The 20206-nt window shown below is 41.1% G+C and overlaps 1 protein-coding gene across 4 annotated transcripts in view; it reads right to left on the bottom strand.

Annotated features, from left to right (window-relative positions):
* The window catches only part of CDH11 (cadherin 11), a 116399-nt gene that overhangs the window by 36959 nt on the left and 59234 nt on the right, over positions 1-20206 (bottom strand). For all 4 annotated transcript variants that reach the window (XM_006016418.2, XM_025214327.1, XM_025214314.1 and 1 more), the window contains exon 2: positions 18524-18654. The gene's annotated coding sequence lies outside the window, so the exon portion shown is untranslated. The remainder of the gene's footprint in view (positions 1-18523; positions 18655-20206) is intronic.

The following is a 20206-nucleotide window of genomic DNA, read 5'->3' as shown; positions in this document are numbered from 1 at the left end:
AGCAGGAAATCTCAGAAGTTCTTCCTTGGAAGCTGTTTTTAAAATTGCTATTGGGCGCTTTAAACAAATCATGATACTTTGAGGATGTTCAGCAATGTAGGGAATTAGTTCATCCAGGGCTGCTCTGACCACAGCCTTTCCATAGGCAGTGGATGCATCTACATGTGTGCTTTACTCTGGAGGTGACTAATTAGCTCTGCAGTACAGTGTCACCGTCTACACATATGCTTGTATTGGGGCACGGTAAATTAATTAACTCCTCTGTAAAATAGCATTGGCCAGGACAAGTACTTCCCTATGGCAGTCATGTAGTGCACCAAAATGGATGTGTAGACTGCGACTAGGACTGGCTGGGGCACAAGCATGCTACAGTGAGAGGGCTGCCTCCTAGCTAGCCACCACCTGGAGCCTGGGACTGACCCCCAGGTCCCCTGCCAGCCCAGGACTGCTCTGCCCTAGCTCAGATTGCTGTGCTTCTGGGCACACATGTATACACTGGGCCCAGGAGCCATTAACTCAGGTGCAAATTGCACTGGAATTTATTTCTGCATGCTAACTGCATGTGTAGATGCACCCAGCATCACTCACTTTGAGCCAGCTATAGGACCCTTGGTAGAGTTGAAGCTGTAGGCATCTTGCCCCACTACCAATATACCTTTAAAAGATTTTTCAGCTGTCAGGTTTTGGGTTATCTTGGTCAAAGTCAATGTAACTGAGTAGTAAATCTACTATATAATATTCAATGGATTTTGCACAGTCTTTCCTTTCCAACAAAGACCAAATGTTATATAAGTTTATTGCCATTTATTCTTGACCATTTTCTGCATGTGGGAATAAGTAATATGGAATACCTTTTCAAGTACAATACCACTATTCCAGAATGGCTTAACTTTATAAACACTTCTATGATACAAGTGAGAGAAGCAACTATGCCAAATTAAAGTTTTTTTCTTTTCAGGATCCTACTATAGAACAATTTATCCTTTAATATCTATTCCAGTCAACTTCTGCATGTAAACATGGTGTCTGGAATATGTTTTTGCCACTACTAATGCAATCTGATTAGACTACTTACACCTACTCTGCTGGGGATAATCACTTCATCAACAAGTGCAAAACATTTTCAAAAGACTGGAATCTATTAAAGTCCAGCAACCATAGTGGCTATTATTTAAAGAGGTTTGCTTAACTAGATGGTAACACTTATAACAGTGGACAGAATAGTGAATTGCTAAGGGCACGTCTACACACAAAGATCACATAGGTCTACAAATGATCGCCAACTACGTTGACATAGTGGTTGCTTCCCAGTTATAATGTGCCCGTACTGCTCCATGCTTTAGTACTTCCAAAAGGAAGCACTAAAACACAGCAACATGTAGATGTGTCCTAAGTGTCCCATTCATTTGCAGGAGAGAGCTAAAATTCTAATCAAAGGCTCTGTTCTTTTTCAACTCTTTTTTTTTTTTTAAACTACTGAAACCCAGGCCAGGTGCAGACATTACACTTTTTCCGGTTTAGGCACTTGGAAACTGGTGTGTACCCGTAACAAAACAGAAGTCTGAGGCACACAGACTGCTTTAAAATTGGTAGATCCAAGTCTAAGATAGATCTGGATTAATGTAGTATCAGACTTACTCGAGCTAGGTTAGACCAGTGTATCAAATGTCAGTGCCAGGTCTGCTCGTGAATCAAGGTAGGTCACTGTTCACCAGTATCCCAGGTGCCTGTGCTGTGTCCCCACACCCCACCTCCCTTGCAGGGAGCTATGGTCAACCTAGCTGGCCTCATTCCAAAGCTCTCTGTCCGTCAGCTGCAGGCAAGATAAAGACAGCGTGACTTGTGAGCTGCTGGGTGGAGGTGGTGCCAGCTGAACACCCCAAGTTCCTGGGCCACAGAGTATCCCTCCCCGGTCCTGAGCCCCAGGACCCTCTGCTGGAGCAGCCCCAGGAAAGGCTCACAGAATTTCTACCCTGACCCCCCAAAAGCCAGTGCCAAATTCCCAGCTTCTCTGCAGATGCAGGTTCAGTTTCCTGGGGGTGCGGCAGCCATGCCCTTGCAGCTGCATAGAAGAGGCTTCAGCCATGAATTTGGGACTGCGCCCGGGACAAGTTGCGGGGTGAGGTTGGGAATCCAGAGTTGCTCCAGCACATCCCCTCCCCGGTCCTGAGCCCCAGGATCCCGGGCTGAAGCAGCTCTGGGAAGAGCTCACAGGATTTCCTTCTCCCCAGAGCCAGTCCCAAATTTCCAGCTGAAGCCACTTCTCTACTAACATGGGCTCTGGTCCCCAGGGAAGGGTGGCAGCCATGCCCTTGCAGCTGTAGAGAAGTGGCTTCAGCCAGGAACTCGGCACTGGCTCCAAGGGAGGGGGCGGGGGGAAATCCTGCAAGCCCTTCTCAGAGCCGCTCAAGTGCATGGTCCTGGGGCTCAGGAAAAAGTGAGGGACACACTGTGCCTTGCTGACCCAGCTGGGAATGCAGTGTGTGCTGCTGGCACCACTGCCCCCTAGCAGCTCATGAATCACAATCTTCTCCTGCCTCTGTCCTGTCTGGGGTGGACCCCAACTCCCCCACCCTGGACAAAGCCCAGAGATCTCCCACGCTGCTGTGCAAGAGCGAGCATGCCTCCCTCCACTGGCTACCTGCAGCTGTCAATTGGAGATGATAGGGCAGTGGGAGGAAGGCATATGCCCGACAGCCAATCAGGGATGGATGCATTTGGCTGCCCTTGGCAATACCTGGCATGCAGGAGCACCCCCATCTTCTGGCTTCAGCCACTGAGAGCATCTGCCTGCCCCCCCAACCAAAGACGAAACATGAGTCCCATTCGCTCCCAGTCAAATCCACACAGTTTAGAGAAAGCGGCATAGATTGGACTGATTTTGCCCTGGGTTTTTTGAATCTCTGTATTTAGCCCCAAACTTTGACTTCAGCATTATTATTATTTTATATTGTGTTTGCATTAATGTGGCGCACTGATTGTTCTCTCATGAAATGAAAAAACACATCTAAATGCAGGACTAACAAAAAACAATTTACAGCAATCCTTTTCATTTATATCCCATGCAAAACAACAAAGGATAAATTCTGTATGAACAGTGTTTTATACAAACATGTTCAAAAAGAAATTAATTTTAGAATGAAGGAACAGATGAAGAACTATTTCAAAGGTGCAGGAAATGGAAAAAACAAGGATTAGGAATTTCTGAGCTATAATCCTTACTTTGCCACTAACTTTCTGGATGGCCTTTTGCAAATCCCTTCACTTCTTTTTTATTTCAGAAGAGAAATACTCAGAATTATTACCACATTAAAGTTTGTTTTTTCTAACAGTTAATGAAGATCTCTAGGCATCAAAAGTATGCAGTGTTCTATGCAGGTGGTCAGCTCTACCTACAGAGGTAAAGAAACAAGCTGAAAAGTCTGAGTAAAAGAAGATATTGCAGGTGCATTTTATTATAAGCACCATGTGGGAATAATCTTGTTCAACAGACACCACTTAAGATCTTAAATATATAAAAGCTTTCCCAGATAGTGCATGTCTACTTGTAAGCAATGCAGTAAGTTTGAAGGATGAGTCTATTTTTGATTTAGTTCCTCTACGTGAAGGTAAGCTTCTCCAGCAAAGGGCATAAATGCCACGTACGAGTGAGACAGCATAACTCATTTTTTTACAGATGTAAGATTATGTCTGAACATAAATGGCATGGTAGCCTTGATTCACCCAAATACCTTGCTTATCCAATGACAGGAGCCATGGGAAAGGAAGCTACCAAATGTGCCCAATGGCAGGATAATGCAGAAAAGTCTACAAGCATGCTTTTAAAATAAAGTAGCTATATTCCAACAAGCTAGCTGGATTAGTGACTATCATTTTGAAAACACCTGTATGTGTATTCATACAATGCTTTTAAATTTGCTTGTCTTGCTTCAAGCACACCTTGCTTAAAGTGTGACAGTGGAAACACTGTCACATTTCACTTCCTCAGTCCTTAAAGCTACCACACAATAGCAATATTTTCTCAGGCTGAGACATCCTAGGCTAAGACTGTCTGTTCTTCTGTGAAATAGATCAGAACTGAATCTTTTCAGTGTTCTTACCCCTTTAGGTGAGGATCATTTCCAAATTTGGTCCTGTATGCTGCTAAAATATGTAGTTAGAACAGCCACTAAATCTTAGAGATAGGTAGATTAACCTGTCAACTACTGGCAGAGGCGACCCGAGCAGGGTGTGGGGCCCGAGGCTAATCAACTCATGCGGGGTCCTGCCCCCGCTTTGATCCCAGACCCAAAGAACCTGCTGCTCCCATTGGCAGCGGTGGCAGTGGGCGGTTGTGAGCGGCTGGATGCTCTGCACCACCGCTGCTCCGTCCAGCTCCAGGGGGCCCCCCTAAAGCACGGGGCCTGGGGCAGTCACCCCAATTTGCACACCCCCTGGGACAGCCCTGACCACTGACCACTGCGCCTGCCCACTTGTAATCAAAATCAGTATTTCATTTGAACAATATATTTTTTTTTAAATGCAGTATGTTTTTCATTGCATTTTAGTCTGAGTTCATTCTGTTTACTGAGTTCATTCTATTGACTATCCTCCAAAGGAACCACTATCATTTCCTACAGATTATTACTATTTGGCACTTATCATAGAAGAAGAGGGGGGAAAAAGAAAACAAATTAAAAAAAAAGAGTAAGAGTGATTAAACATGTACATTTGAGGAAAGACAAGTTCAGCTTAAAAAGATTTCATAGATTTTAGGGTTGGAAGGGACCTCAGGAGATCATTGAGTCCAACCACCTGCCCTGGGCAGGAAAGAGCACTAGGGTCAGATGACCCCAGGCAGGTGCTTGTCCAGTCTCCTCTTAAAGACATCCAGGGTAGGGGAGAGCACCACCTCCCTTGGAAGCTCATTCTAAATTCTAGTAACCCTTACCATAAAGAAGTTCTTCCTGATGTCCAATCTAAATCTGCTCTCTGTCGGTTTGTGACCATTGTTTCTAGTTACCCCAAGGTGCGCCCTGGTAAACAGAGCACAGGAAACCCTCACTATTCGCGGGTTTGGCATTCACGATTTCAAATGTTTGTGAATGCCGAACCTGCATTTTAAATACACTTTAGACACTTATAGGAGCTCCCCAGGAGCTCTGTGCTTGCTGCTGCCGCCACGCTCCTGCCAGAGCCATGCCCCCCCCAGCCACTGGGGGCACTGCATTCATGAACACAGACTGCGTTCATGAACACAGTGCCTTATTCGTGGATTTCGCCATTTGCAGGGGATACAAGAATGTATCCCCTGTGAACGGCGAGGGTTGCCTATATCTCCTATTCTTTGCTGACCCCCCTGATGAATTTGTAGATGGCCACAAGATCACCTTATGATCAGCAATAGACTAATTTTTCATATGGAATACACTCTAAACGTTCATCTTATTTTTATGAAAATATTATTCTCAAAAAATGTTGCACAGATGAGACTTATTTCAATTCAACCACTTTCCAGTATTAAAAATCTCCTCTTAGTGATAATATTAAATAAAATGCTCTTGGAACAATTATGCTTTTCTGGGAAAAGCACTTTTAGGGAGAAGAGCTGGGAGAGATTATGCCTCTAAATAAATCTCTCTAAATATATATATGAACTTTTTAATATTTATTGGATGAGAAAAACATGTGGAAAATGTTTTTCTTATTTTTTTTCCTTTTTACCTGGCACTAGAAATCTGAAATGACAGTTGACAACACTAGGAACTTCTACAGAGAGTACATTAAGGACAATAGAGCTTGGGAGTCAATGGGAAGCTCTTAAAATCTTTTATGTCAACCACTGCACAGGTAGTCTAAAACAAGGATTCAAATTACCTAACATTTTAGAAATGGGTAACTGGTGGACAAAATGTATGAAGGTGAGTGAAAGCACAAAACTGATGGGTAGGCACACTGGGTATTCTTGCATTCTGCATTCAAGTGAGTCTACAGCTTGTTTGCTAGAGTTTGAGACTTTGGAGAACTGGTTGCTGTATTTGTTAAGAAGTTGCTTTAGGTCATTAATCAGTTCAAACTCCTCTAACCTCTGTCAGTTTTATCATTTTAGAAAGAAAGAAAAGTGATGCTTTCACAGTTCATGGTTTGATCCACAAGTAATTTTCTGAATATGTAATTTTATGTTTTATGCATTCTTCCCACTTGCTTACAAGTCAGTCTGAAATTGCTAGTTGCAAGGTGCTGAACGTACCATGAAATGAGTTTCTATCTGTTTTGAGATCACTTTTAATAATTGCTTATATCTTTGACTCATACTTCTAAAAACTGGCCATATACTGTCAAGAACCTGTGGCATCTCATGGACTAGCTGCTAGGATGCTTTTACCTATCGTTTTGTCTTTACCTTAGCCATGAAAACCTCAGAACCTCAAGCAGTTCCACTATGATTGATACTCCACTAAAGTTTGCTCAGATTACACAAGTTCTCTCTCAAAAAACCTGGTGTGTATCACAGGGAAACCTATGACATAAATAATTCCAAAAGGTCACTAGTATATGTTGTATAGTTGTAATACTGAACATGCATATTTTCCCTTTTGTATCTCTTCTGTAAACAGGTTTCAAAATACTTAAGGCAATCTGATTGTGAAGCGGTATTCAAACTATGACCCCTTACATTATTCTATAGAGAACTGATGATAGGTTAAGCTTCTGGAACATCAACCCCATCTTCCCCTATTGTGCAGGAGAGTAAAGAAGTAGGGTTTCTGCTAGAAAATATGCAAGGAGTAAAACAGAGAGATTTGATACTGTACATCCTTTCCCCAATCTAACAGGTGCAATTCCTACCCCATGTAGGCAGTACAATGCCTGAGGTGAAGAAACTGGGTAGGCAGCATGGAGTAGCTTCAGCATCTAGCAATACAAGAGCTCACGTCTTGCTTGAATGCAAAGGCTTTCAGGCTCTGGTAGATACAACACGTAAGACGTAATTAACCAGTTAATCACATCTTAAATAGTAATCCAGTCACACGTCGATGCAGTTAACAGAGTGATAAAACAAGGAAAGGTATACCAAAATTGTTATACAAAATATGTGTAATAGCTTTGTGGCTGATTCCCATTACACCTTAAATTAAAGATGGGGCCAGACTGTCAGAGTAGGCACTGCCTGAGAAACTTCTCAAGGAAGTTTGGGCAAGTTTACCCTCTCTTTTCTTTAGCAAGTGCTAACGATGATCTGCAGGCTAATCCAAATATATACCTGTATATGTGACTTAGAATTAGACCCAAGGAATAATACATAATTTCATCAAGAAAGCACTTCATCCTGTGGGGTCTATGGGCAAGACTGTCATGTATACTATACCGCTCAATCTATATTTTAGATTAATATAATGCACAGATATCTACAGATGCAGACAAATGTTGCTCACATATGCATACTTCATTTATAGATGGCTAGATCCAGATATAGATTTCATCGTATAAAACAAATTGGCACAAATGAGTGGTGAGGTAACAATGAGGCGGGGAAAGCAAATGTTAATTGAATTCTTGGCCATTAAGTGGGTTTAATTAAATAGTGTAAAAATTAATTGCTTTTCCAGAGTTAAGTTATGCAAACTTGTTAAAATTCCACAGCTCACAGGTATAGTAAGTAATTCTATATCATCAGGGCTAGGGAGAGAAATTACAAATAAACTAATATAAGTGATCGGAAACCAGTTCAGATCTGTAAGGCAAGGGACAGACATTACACATAAACTGATTTAAGTGATCAGAAACCTGTTTAAACCTGTAACAGAACAAATGTTCAGTGCACATAAACCAGTTTGAAAATGGCTGAAACCAGTTTGAGATAAACCTGGCTGAATGTAGTATCAGACTTAATTGATTTGGGTCAAATCAGTTTATGCAATGTCTGCCCCAGACCCCTTCCTGGTTTAAGTTAAATCAGAATTCTCCAGCGTCCCAGTTACTTTGTATCTCTGGGCGAGGCTCTGCTCTCTGCTCCAACCCAGAAGGGCTTATCCCTCCCCTCTGCTCTCTGGCTGTGGCTCTGGCAAAACCTGGAGGTACAGGGCATCTGCCTGGCTTCCTCCTGCTCCCTCCCCTGCCCCACCCAACTCCCTGCTGAAGCAGGGATTCCTGCCTCCCTTCTGCCTTACACAGACACCTCTCAGCATTAGCTAGAATACTACATGCTGGCTACGGTCCATGCTATGAGAAACAAGGCAGACAGAACAGTGTTGCTTAGGGCTTTTTGGAGCTAATCAACAGGTAGTTGGTAATGTCCCTTGATTCCTTCTTTGGAACAAGTTGTTTAAGAGGAGCTTGAACTAATCTGAGATCCATTCATTTTGCTGATAGGGTGATAAATGCCCCCTGCCATGTAACTAACCTGCAAAGATTGAATCAATTCAGGCTCAAGCTTTTTGAATGTCTGTCCCTAGCCTAACAGAACAGAAGTTCAGTGCACATAGACCTCTTTAAAATGGTTGAAACAGGTTTAAAATAATCTTGGATGGATGTAGTATTAGACTTAACTGATTTAGGTTAAATTGGTTTATTTTTCTGTCCCAGAACCCCTCCAGATTCCAGATTAAAGTTAACTCATAGACGCCCCAGCATCCCAGGATGTTTTGCACCTCCCCCACAAACCCCCCTCCTCTGCAGTGTGGGCAGGCTAGGCTTGGTCCAAGCTATCTGCTCCAGCTGAGCAGGGAGGTGTGCTCTAGCATCCCAGCTTCTGGCCTGGCCCACTGAAGACATGTGGCTGCAATTCCAGAATCAACGGTGAATGTCTGTTCACTTGGTTATTGGTTCAGTCTACCCAGCTTTAACTAATCTGCAAAAATTTAAGTGATTCAGCCTCTGGCTTTTTGACTGTCTGTACTTAGCTCAGAAGAACAAAAGACATTACTGTTAACCATACATGATTTCACATAGTTTAGAGAAAGTAGATTCTGATTTGGAAGGCAAGAAGGAAATGTGAAGAATAAAATTTTAACTTAACCAACAACTGGGCGAACAGACAGCTATATATAAGTCATTACACCTTTTTTTACACCATTTTCTATAGGTGGGGGAAAAGAAAGTATGTAAAGATAAATTAATTGTTCTTTCCTCTATGTATAGGGTTCTCTATTGAAACATCCATAGTTCTGCTTTCTCCTAGAGTCATTGAATGAAAGGCTATTTTTGAACAAATACAATTTTCTGCAGAATTCTAACTCAAAAAAACTCTATTGTATGTTACACCAGGTATCCTGAATACACTACTATTGTATTGTTTTGTTTATGTTGCAAGAATGCAGCAAATCAGCAGTAACCGCTGGGTTATTGGCTTTGCTGTGATATAGCACAACAGAGCCTTTGTTAGGCTCTCTTTGGAGCCATTTGTACATTGTGGTTCATTGAAAGAAAGGCTGTTTCCTGGGATAACATTTTCTCTCCAATGTTTAGGTAGGGAAAAAGGGAATAGTATCTATGGACATTTAAATAAAAAGAAAAAAATATCTATATATTACACGCTGAACACTGAAATGAATAGAACACTGTACAATGCACAAAATAAATTAAAAATACAGAATTCCCCCCACCAAGATAACTGAGTTTTAGTGACTGTTAAGTGTTACTTGTAATTAGAGTAAGCAAAGAACTTTTCTGAATGACAGGATTTCTTTACCTTCATACCACCTCAACTCAAAACAAAGTATAAACAGTGAATTTATGCAAGTTGTCAATCTGGCTAGCATGCTTATTGGATTGATGAAACTTTTCAAACTGTGTGTTCCTTTTTCCTTTAGCCCTATGCCCAATGCTAACTCCCTAAGCACATTGATACAAGACTGGCAAAGCAGGCCATCTGTCTCCACAAGGGTCATTTATCTTCAATAGAGGAGAATGGGCTACACTACACACTTCTTTTTCTTCATATGTGGGAAGTTTCCAGCAGAATCAGCCAATACTCATTGGAGTCAAGCTGAGACCACTAGTTATCTCCCCCACAGAGACAGTACACACCACAGCAAGCTTATTTTTTTGCATTTAACATCCTAAGCATATTGCACAATGTCATATTTGACTTTTAAACATGTATTAGGCTAAGTACTACATTTCCTGAGCCATAGGCGACTGGTTGAGGGCACACGGGGGTGCACATGCCCCCCTGGACGGGGCCAGTGCCCCCCCGACAGCTGACACTGATGCTGTCAGTAGGGCTGGTGCCCCACTGACAGGGCCGCTGCCGTCGGCAGGTTCTGCCGGTGCCCCTCCAAATTCAGGAGGCACCAGTCACTCATATCCTGAGCTCTCCCATAACATTGTAGCCTTCAATAAAAGACTGTTTGTTCACCTTTAGAAGCAGTCAGCGTATCACTAAATCTCTATTGTGTGAAATGTCTTTTGAAAATGTGTGCAAAACATGTTACTCGTGCTACTTTTGCACTATGTTTTTGTGCACTTAAGAGAGTCAGAAAACATGTTACATTGACTCCATTGCACTTTTAGGCACAACATTAGGAGAGGGGTAAATTCCAGGGAGTAGCTTCAAGGAACACCATCTCAGACAGCACTGAGCTGTTTCAGTTCTTCCTTACTTCTTGTTCTGGACTAAGAAATAGTTATTTGCTTCTGGCTCTATGCACCTACTTGACTGGCCAATAAATGGAGGGAAGACTTCATCCACTCCCTGCTTTCGTCTGTGGACTTCCATGCGGTTAATCCAATATACCATACAATCCTCATTGGTATATACACACAGGGCTCGAATTATAGTGGAACTCAGGGGGGGGCTGAGTCCCCCCATAAGAGATGAGAGCCCCCCAGCTCACCCCACGCCTCAGGCAGCAGTGGTGGCTCCTTCCAGCTGCCAACACTGCAGACCCCGCCAAGTGTCAGAATGTCATTCGAACCCTGTATATGCATATACAAAACCATGCCCACACATATGTATGTGTGTCTGTGTGTACATATATATATCTATGTACACACCTGAATATATGTTTATTGTTTTGCTTTCATTTTTTATGAAATATGCACTTCTTATCAGGTTAAAAGCTATAGATTAGTTGTCTGTAGAAATGTTACAAAATATTACATCTATGAACAGAGTATGTATCTCAAGTACAGCTTTCTCTTGTAAAGGACTAGAAGTATAGGTTTTGCCTAAAACCTTGAAACAAACCTTCATTTATGAGATAGGGGAATCATTTTTATTCCACTACATGAATTCAGTGGGCTGCCACAGGCCAGTCATAATCTGTTATTGTTTCCCTGCAACCCTGTGCTATTAATTTTTCTTTTTAATGAACTGTCCAGTCTAGTTTAGCTATGGGAACTATGATGGAGCTGCAATATAAATGGTTTATGTCGTGCCTTTGTCAAAAACCTTTCCCCTACAGCACTAGAATATAATTGAAAAGCCGTTTCAAAATAAAATAACTGAATGGTTGCAAATGCAGGTTGTCAGGAATAAAGTGGGAAAATCCTATTTCAGAAATGCACTGTATTAGATCTAACCAATCCCAATTTGTGTGACTTTATTAGCATTCTTTATACAAATTAATAAAACCAAATAAATCACAAGGTTGGTAAGGTCTATTAGTATGTATTTCAGAAAGATTCCTGAATTTAAAAAGGTTGTTCTTTAGCAATGAGTAAGGCGGCAATAATTGGTCCTGGTAAATGTCTCAAGTGAATTAAATATGCAATATGTAGGGATATTTTTTATAATATGCAGCACAACACCTTGCTTGAGGCAGTAAATTAGCTTCTGGGTACAATTCAAGGTATTGTTTATTATCTACAAAACCCTGAAAGGTCTACCACCTGCAATCTCTTTCTAAGTCCTATCTCAGCGGTTGCACTTTGATGGGACATATTTCTGCAGTGAATCTCCAGGGAATGAATTTTTGAGGCCTGATTAATTTCAATGGGAATTAAAGGCTAAATATTTTTGAGGACCTGATCCATATGCATTCTTAATTATGAGAATGGACTAATCTGTGTTTTAGAAATTTTTTTTGTCTAGTAGTGTCATAGACTACATAAATTGAACATTTAAGATACAAGAGAAGCATTATAATTTTCATTCTTGATCACACTTTCTACTTCATGGATGGCTTTGACCAGCATTTATGTTATTCAGGGTAATTTTAATATATTATCATGTATGTTTTTATCTATATATAATGGCATAATTAATTTCCTGAATCTGTTCATTGTGGCTTGAAGGAGGTGAGTAAGGATTGACACCACACAGAAACATTAGTTTACCAATTTAAAGTTCTAGCTAGCTTTCCCCAATAATCTAAAGCATGCAGAGCATCATGGGAGTCCCCAAAGCCAATATTGTGAGTGATGTTGTCTGGCCAACAATCCAGCAAAGTATTATGTGAGAGTAAAGCAGCCCAATTACATCTCCCAGGAGGCATTATGGTAGCTCAGGCAGTTGTTGAGATAATCTTTGCTCACTGACCTGACCGGGAACAAAATATTTCATCAACCTGACCCAACCCAAGAGCAAATATAACAATTTTGGCAAAACTGGCATGTTCCGCTGAAAACTATAATATGAAAAAGATGTATTTTCTATTGAAAAAACATTGACAAAAAATCCCAATTAACCATATGAAGAAGCAACACATGCTTATGAAAGATGATAAAGTGGGAACAGATTCTTTCTTTTTATTGTGTTTTGTGTACCATAGCTATATGTACAAATTATGCTACTATATATATAGTAATGCTTTGAAGAGGAGACGTGTCCTGTATCTACTTTAACTATCTTTCCAAAGATGGGATTTTGTTTTTGCTCACGCAACTTCTGAGGTATTCCCACAAGGCAGAGTTTGCATATGCTATTCCAGCTTGTCAAACTGACTATATTATGAATGAAAGGGACCTGCGGGTAATAACAGACCATGGTATGAATATAAGCTGGCAGTGCAATACTGTAGCTGGTAGGGCAAATAATACTGTGGCATGTGTCAACTGATGCATCTCCAGGAAAACCAAAGAGGCGATTCTTACACTTTACTCAGCACTGGTGAGACCATGGCTAGAGTACTGTGTCCACTTCTGGGCACCACACTTTAACAAGGACATGGACAAGCTTGAAAGAGTCCAAAGAAGAGCCACCCATATGATCAGAGTCTTATATGGCAAGCCATACGAGGAAAGGCTGAGGGATCTGGGACTCTTTAGCCTGAAGAAAATAAGGCTGAGAGGGGACCTGGTAGCAGCTTATCGCTACACTAGGGGAGTACATCAAGGGCTCGGTAAGCAACTGTGCACCAGGGCACCCGAGGGAAAAACCAGGAGTAATGGCCACAAATTCCTGGAAGATCAATTCAGGCTCAACGTTAGGAAAAACTTCTTCATTGTCAAGGGGTCCAGAGTATGGAATAACTCCCTCCAAAGGTGGTGCCTGCCCTGGAAAATTCCCTCCAGAGGTGATTACCTACCCTGGAAATCTTCAAGAGGAGACTGGACAGTCACCTTGCTGGGGTCACCTGATCCCCACTTATCTTTCCTGCTTGGTGCAGGAGGCTGGACCCAATGATCATCCAAGACCCTTTCTGGCTTTACAATCTATGAATCTATTAACTGGGACAGTTAATAAACCAATCTGGCTCTCCAAACTTACTCCAGGAAAGCACTCATACATATGATGAATATTAAGTGAGTATTTTACTGAAGCCAAAGGGACTACTCAATAGCTAATTACCTATGATTCAGTGTTTAATTGAATCCAAACTTTAATATCCAACCAAAACTTATGTAGTCACCTACTTCTTCCTAAATATCAAGTGTTTAATCATGTAATTAAGATTTTTCTTCATATACTGAACAAAAAAAATAAGCTCTAAGGTTAGGGACAGAAGTTACACACAAACTGAATTAAGTAATCAGAAACTGGTTTTAATCTGTAACAGAACAGAAGTTCAGTGCACATAAAGCAGTTTCAAAATGGCTGAAACTGGTTTAAGATAACCTGGTTGAATGCAGTATCAGACTTAACTGTTTTGGGTCAAACCAGTTTATGAAACTTCTGTTCCACACCCCTTCCTGGTTCAAATTAAAACAGAGTCCCCCAGCATCCCAGCATTTTGTAGCCCTGGGCTGGGCTGCGCTGCCTGTTCCATCAGAGAAGGGTTGTGAGGGGGTGGGGCAGGGACTTCCCCCTCCCCAGGCAAACCCCAGCTGCGGCTTAGGGCCAGGGCCAGGGGTTAAACTTCCCTTCCCCCGAGTACAGAACTGCCCTGCCCTGCTCTGCTAAGAACTTACTGCTGGCTGTGACTGCAGACTACAAATCCCAGAGGTACCTGGAAGCAGGAAGAGGAAGAGATGAGCAACTCTGCAGAGTCCTTCTGCTGTGATTCTGAACTGCAAATCCCAGAGACCTTGGGGGCAGCAAGAATAGGAAGCAAACACACAGTCTATGCAGGTTATATGCCAGAGAGGTGTGGTCTAGCATCCCCTGGCTTCTGGCCTGAGCCATGCAGGTATGTGGCTGCATTTCCTGAATCAAAAGTGAATGTCTGTCTACTCGTTTCTCAGTTTAATCTTGGCAGCTTAGACTAACATTCAAAGACTGAATTGATTCAGCCCTGGGCGTTTTGACTGTCTGTACTTAACCTAACAGTCTGTAATCCTTTACGTCCAACTACAGGATGGCCATATAAGCACCGGTTTGCATTTCCTCATACATTACATAAGGGTCTGCTACAATACTTATTTTCTCCAAAGATCCTAGTACAGAACATTAAATTGAATTCCCATAATTTGTTAGTGTAAGGTCACCTTGTATATACTGTTCACAGTAACTAAACCAACTGCTTAAAATTCATAAGTACAGGTCTTAAAAAGCAAATAAATACTGAAGTAGGAAAGGAAACATGATATATGTAACATGATATATGTTTGTGTGCAACATAATAAAGCAAGCTGTGGGAGGCCTACTGTATTTTGGAGATACAGTTAGATCATATTCAAATTTGCTAAAACTGCTATAAGAGACGAGCATTTTAAACATATGAAGCCTGAACATTTTTTCCTTATAGGACTAGTACAAAAGCAAATATATGAAACTGCCTTCTTTCAGTCTAAAAACATCTTTCTTTCAAAAAAGAAGAAAAGGAAGAAACTGTTGCTAACAATGTGTAAAAATAATTCAGAAACTGTATAACTGAGATACCCAAATCCAGTGAGATCAGTGGCCATCTTTATTTTAGGCCTCTAGAAGATGTATAAATAAAGGTGTGGTGGAATTTGATGCAGGATCCCCATAATCACACTTCCTACCATGCCACAGGTGCATGGGAGAAGGTATGACTGTGGGATCCAGCATCAGATACCATCACATCTTATTGCTGGTGCAGGAGGAGCCAGGGATCATGATCCTGGGTTCCCCTTGCACCGACAACTAGCAAGCTCCCATATTGTACATCCCTATGGCTGGGAGCTCCAGCCTGGCCACAGATTCAGTTAATGGTATGCTAGGAACCAGTCACAAAGTGATTACACATTTTTTGCATAATAACTTGTGGCTTATTCCTTGTTTTATCATGCCATTAACTGCTTTCACATGTGAATAGATTTCAACATGAGTTGTGGTTAACTGACAGTCTAAGTTTAACATGTGCTAGGGGCCTTAGATCCTGTTCCTATAGGCTCTGACTTCAGGAGAATATCCAGATCTGTAGCCAAGTCAGAGCTTTGGAGCTTCCTCACTTCTGTACATGTGCCACTTTGCAGCATAGGCAAGGAAGTGAGGGCCCAGGCAGTGTCCAAGTTTGTGTTATGTGAACAAGCTCACTAGAGGCATTCTGTCAGCACTCTGCTCCTTTGTTTCAGTAACAATAGCTGGACATACATATTTTACCTTGGTTACTGTTTGATTATTTAGATACTGAAACACATTTGCATCCCAGAATAGACACAGCAGGAGTGAAATCATTTAAGAAAAAAAAATCCTTCAAAATGAAATGGAGAATTTCAAGAGCCATATGGATACTCAGGTTTACATGACAATCAACAAGGCAATGCTTGTTCATTCTTCTTTACAGGGAGGCAATTCAAATCCCAAACAAAGTGGATATCCTGAAATCACTCTGCAGGGAGTCTTCTTTTAGAAAGGGTTGCATCCTTGGTAACTTCCCTAACTCTGAAATGTAAAAGAGCCCAAGGCAGTTAACATGGGGTGTTTGCAAAGTAAGATACTGATTAACTCAAGTCAAATATGGACAAACATACATTTTAGCCACTTTAAAAGGGAGGGCCCGTCATTCCTCAGAAGCAAGAATCAGCTGTTACCCTGTAACTTCTATCTGCTTGATATCTGGGTCCTATGAATTCACTCAGAGATATCAAACCCCCCTGAGACCCCAGGCTGGATTCAGACCATCGGACTCCTTGAAGGATGGATCCAGCCTGGAATGTGGGTTCAGCTGCCGTGGCCATCTCAGTGGCAGTGGGTCTGGAGATGGTGGTGGTGGGTGTGGGAGAGGGGGTATGAATGCATAGCAATGCTCAAGGAATGGCAGCAACAAGCAAACTTGCTGCTGATGGCCATGGCCAGCAAGGGCCAAAGGGCCTCCATGGCAGGCCATAGCTCCAGGCAGGTCAGATAGAGAAGTTCCATAATCCATATTATTGGCATTGCTGAGTTAGCTAAATCACTCTAACCTTGAACTGAATGAAACATGACTACACATGTATCATGACAGAATCGTGCAGATATAACAGTTGCATTGTAATAGCTTATATTAGTTTCCTTTGGTAACACAATTGTCACATCTGTCTATATCTTTAGATTTAGGCTTCAAATAATTTTAATTTCTTTTTACTTTTTTCAAGTGCAAGTGGTGGGTCTTTTATTTTGCCTCCAAGTCTGTTATTCAAAGAAAATCCACTTTGGAGTGCAGGTCTGAGCCAATAATAATCAGAGCAGAAGTAGGCCCAAGGAAACCAGGATAAGAAGCGGTGCCCCAATAGACAAGCTAAACCAGAACTGATTAATTCTACTGAAAGCCTTGAAAACTGAACTTCAGGTATTCACATGCACATGGAAGGCCTAATCCTACTTCGACTGAAATTGATTTCCAAATCCTACTCATTACATATTCCAGGGTCTGCCCAGAACCATTCATTTAGAGCAAGTTTTTGTTTTTCCTTTGTAGTGCAGATTTTTGTGCTATACACATGTGAACTTCAATTATTTGAAGCCATATCCTGCACCCTTTACTCAAGCTAAAAGCTCTTTATCTTCACTCTTAGAAAATCAAAAGGAGGAAAAAGCATAGATAGCAAAATTTAGCTCTTGAATTTTGGTAAGGAAGAAGCCTTGTGAGAGAGACAAAAATACATGGACCAACTTCTTCCTAGTTTAAAGAAAGATGCACATAGATTTCCTCAAGAAATAAAATGAGGTGCTGTCAGTGAAGCTACTGAATCCATTCTGTTGCAGCACAACACTAATTGCTGCAGTCTACCTTAACAACTGAGTGAATCTCAGATACACACATCCTATGTAGCTGTTCACAGGAATGTTGTAGTGTACTGCCTATTTGGCTGCCAGAAATAAGGTTATCATCATTCAAGGACATTTCCACAGAAATGAAGCATCTGTCAAGCAGGACTTCAGTGCCCCAAATGTAAGAAGCTGGGAATGAGTCAGCTAGACACAGAGATGATATATTCTAGCCTTGTATATTTTATTTAAAGCAATTCAAAAGCTTCTTTACATCCAATGTTGTTAAAAGTGACATTATATACAGATTGTAGGTTTGTGCTTTCATTTTAGAAAACTATGGACAATTCTGTATTCAAGAAGTCTCACCTCAGGGGGACTACTCATACCAGGAATAGGACGTCAGAAAAACAAAGACTGTGAGAGGTTAAAGACTGACAGCAGAAGCACTAAGCAGCAGAAGCAAAACCATTTTTAAAGTTTGTAAGGTTTTCCCTTACAGCCCTGGCTCCATATTGTCAGCAGTGTCCTTCTACTAAGCCTAACAGTCAACATCAAAATCTCATGTAACACAAGCATAAATGACTGTTTTAAGATTAATGACATGCAGAAGATAAAAAACAGAGAGCTAATGAATGCCTTGTCCATGTAGACTTGAAATCAAAATATTACAGAGCATCACATCTGACTGATATGATTATCAGCCCTTGTTTTAGAAAATTCTTTAGTGTCACTCCAGCACCCTCAGTGATACGTGTCTTTTTGCAAGTTTGCAAGAGATGTGCTGTGAACTTTTAAGCACAAAATGAAATGTGTGCAATATGAAGATTGCAACTTGTTAAGGAGTGCTTTATGGGACCATCTCAACAAGATAGTCAACATCCTAGGACAAACCTTGCCTGAGCAACATATAATGCCAGTGGACACTTACTATGAAGAAAATTAATAGGTAAAAGAACAGGTTACTAGTTGCTGAATTTTGGAAGCTTTTTGTAGCAACAAAGTGCCACCTGCACATACATAAATTATCAAGTTTAAGTTCATAGAATCAGACTTCTTACTCACCTTCATCCATTGGTAACTTGCTGCCAATTTATATAACATATTCCACCCATTTGAATGGCCACTTAATGAGTCTGTGATGATAGTGCAGATGTATGTTTTGTGCTGCCACTTATCCAATAGCTCAGCTCTTGCTGCAAAGAATGAAAAGCTCATTTGAAATCACAGGCAATATTGCAGCCACAATAAAATGAAAGACCCCTCCGCCATCCCCAAAACACCCTAATTTTTAAGAAACCCATACAGCTCAATGATATTTGGAGACTGGCAGTCATTACACACTCACACACACACACACACACACACACATGCTAGTGACAGAATTAACAAGAAATGTTACCCCCACAGGCCTTTATTGGAAAAATGTTCCCATAATTAAAGTGCTGGAGGTCATATCAATATCCTCTCATATCTTTCTCTCTACCTCCTGGACAAATAGGATCTATTAGGAAAAAATGTGCTCTGGAAACATTATTCAGTGCAACAGACGCTGTAGTAAAAAAAAAAGTAACAGTACAGTTACAATTCAGGTATCGTTGGCCAATAGGAAGATGCTTCCAGCATTTCTAAGTGCTTTAAGGCATATTAAAAATCAGTTACTTCAGTATTGTGACTAAGAAAAGGTATTAAATGGGAACTGCCTGTATATTAGTGAACATATATTTCTATAGTAAGCTCTACTGGGGAATTGGAAAATAAGCTACAGCTGCCTTTGCTGACTGGCAGGTAAATGGAGTACACCTATAATTGGCAAGGCAATGCCATGGTCCTGGCAGTTTCCTTTGGAAGACAAGAGAATTAACTGTATTTACATTATTTGATTTGTTCAAACATCCTAGAGCTAAATATGGCTTTCCTGATGCTTCTGTATAGCCTAGATGGAAGTGTAGTCTACTAGCAAGAACAATTATTTTCTGACATTTTCATTTGCACTTTCCTTTCCATACAAATATAAACAGTAGGTGCAGGAGAAGGAAATTAAAACTCAAGTACTCTTATTCCTACTTAAAAACTAAGCAGCAGCAAAACATAATAAAACAAAAATGGAATAATACAGTCATTTTACAGAGCTAAACAATTCTAAACATGCTATAACAACAGATTAACCCCTGGGAAAGGTGTTAAGGCTTCATAGTAGCTGAATAGCTGAGGGATTACACAATGTTCACTCTTCATTTCTTATATAAGCAGATGTGTCCAACCTAAAGGTGCCAGCCTACTCCTAAAGATATCTATAATATATTTTCCTAACATTTCTTCCAGGTTGCGGTGAGTTAGAATGTTTCTCCCGAGCTCCATAGGTATGACCTATTTGTTTGATGTCTTTCTCTAAACTCAGATACTGTACCCATTCACTTTCACAGCCAATGCACAATCGGTCTGGCTATGGCTTCATTAATACGATTAAAAGAATGGGCATTATTTCTCAGATTAAACACATGTTCTTAATCTCACAAGTGCACAGATGACAAAGCTAACCAAGATGACGCACAGAATGGTTATATACATCCACAATGGAGAGCCATTTGCCCTCTCTCAGAAACATCACAGAAATGGTAGATGCCTGGAAGACACCTTCAGTGGCTGAGTCCAGACATGCACGGCCATGTGGTATGTGATGCCACAGAGCTGTCTGTGATGCCACACACCACACATTCAGGCACTTCCTATGCTGCTACCTTGCAG

This window comes from Alligator sinensis, unplaced genomic scaffold (genome assembly GCF_000455745.1).
Source record: "Alligator sinensis unplaced genomic scaffold, ASM45574v1 scaffold349_1, whole genome shotgun sequence".
In the NCBI taxonomy this organism is placed as follows: Eukaryota; Metazoa; Chordata; order Crocodylia; family Alligatoridae; genus Alligator; species Alligator sinensis.
This window is presented reverse-complemented; position numbering and strand designations above follow the sequence as displayed.